Here is a 1,770-nt window from a genome sequence, read left to right as displayed (position 1 = left end):
TCGTGATATCAAAGCCTGACAGAGACACAACAAAAAAGAGAATTTTAGACCAATATCCCTTATGAACATGGATGCAAAAATCCTCAATAAAATACTGGCAAACCGAATCCAGCAGCATATCAAAATCTTATCCACCATGAACAAGTGGGCTTCATCCCTGGGATGCAAGGCTTGTTCAACATACACAAACCAAGAAAAGTAATAAAGCATATAAACAAAACGAAACACAAAAACCACATGATTTTCTCAATAGATGCAGAAAAGGCCTTTGACAAAATTCTACAGCCCTTCATGCTAAAACTCTCAATAAATTGGTTATTAATGGAACGTATCTAAAAATCATAAGAGCTATTTATGAAAAACCCACAGCCAATATCATACTAAATGGGCAAAAACTGGAAGCATTCCCTTCGAAAACTGGCACAAGGCACGGATGTCCCCTCTCATCACTCCTATTCAACATAGTGTTGGAAGTTCTGGCTGGGGCAATCAGGCAAGAGAAAGAAACCAAGGGTATTCAGTTAGGAAAAGAAGAAGTCAAATTGTCCCTTTTTGCAGATGACATGATTGTATATTTCGAAAACTGCATTGTCTCAGCCCAAAATCTCCTTAAGCTGATAAGCAACTTCAGCAAAGTCTCAGGATACAAAATTAATGTGCAAAAATCACAAGCATTCTTATACACCAGTAACAGACAAACAGAGAGCCAAATCATGAATGAACTCCCATTCAGAATAGCTTCAAAGAGAATAAAACAACTGGGAATCCAACTTACAAGGGATATAAAGGACCTCTTCAAGGAGAACTACAAACCACTACTCAGTGAAATAAAAGAGGACACAAACAAATGGAAGAACATACCGTGCTCATGGATAGGAAGAATCAATATTTTGAAAATGGCCATACTGCCCAAGGTAATTTATAGATTCAATGCCATCCTCATTAAGCTACTAATGAGTTTCTTCACAGAATTGGAAAAAACTGCTTTAAAGTTCATATGGATCCAAAAAAGACCCGTCATTGCCAAGACAATCCTATGCCAAAAGAAGAAAGCTGGAGGCATCACGCTACCTGACTTCAAACTATACTACAAGGCTACAGTAATCAAAACAGCATAGTACTGGTACCAAAACAGAGATATAGACCAATGAAACAGAACAGAGCCCTCAGAAATAATACTACGCATCTACAATCATCTTATCTTTTACAAACCTGAGAAAAACAAGAAATGGGGAAACGATTCCCTATTTAATAAATGGTGCTGGGAAAACTGGCTAGCCATAAGTAGAAAGCTGACACTGGATCCTTTCTTTACTCCTTATACGAAAATTAATTCAAGATGGAGTAGAGACTTAAATGTTAGACCTAAAACCATAAAGACTCTAGAAGAAAACCTAGGAAATACCATTCAGAACATAGGCCTGGGCAAGGACTTCATGTCTAAAACACCAAAAGCAATGGCAACAAAAGCCAAAATTGACAAATGGGATCTAACTAAACCTAAAGAGCTTCTGTACAGCAAAAGAAACTACCATCAGAGTGAATACGCAACCTACAGAATGGGAGGCAATTTTTGCAATCTACTCATCTGACAAAGGGCTAATATCCAGAACCTACAAAGAAGTCAAACAAATTTACAAGAAAAAAGCAACAACCCCATCAAAGTGGGCAAAGGATATGAACAGACACTTACCAAAAGAAGACATTCATACAGCCAACAGACACATGAAAAAATGCTCATCATCACTCGCCATCAGAGAAATGCAAATC

The sequence above is a fragment of the Colobus angolensis genome, unplaced genomic scaffold (genome assembly GCF_000951035.1).
Source record: "Colobus angolensis palliatus isolate OR3802 unplaced genomic scaffold, Cang.pa_1.0 Scaffold505, whole genome shotgun sequence".
Classification (NCBI taxonomy): Eukaryota; Metazoa; Chordata; class Mammalia; order Primates; family Cercopithecidae; genus Colobus; species Colobus angolensis.
This window is presented reverse-complemented; position numbering follows the sequence as displayed.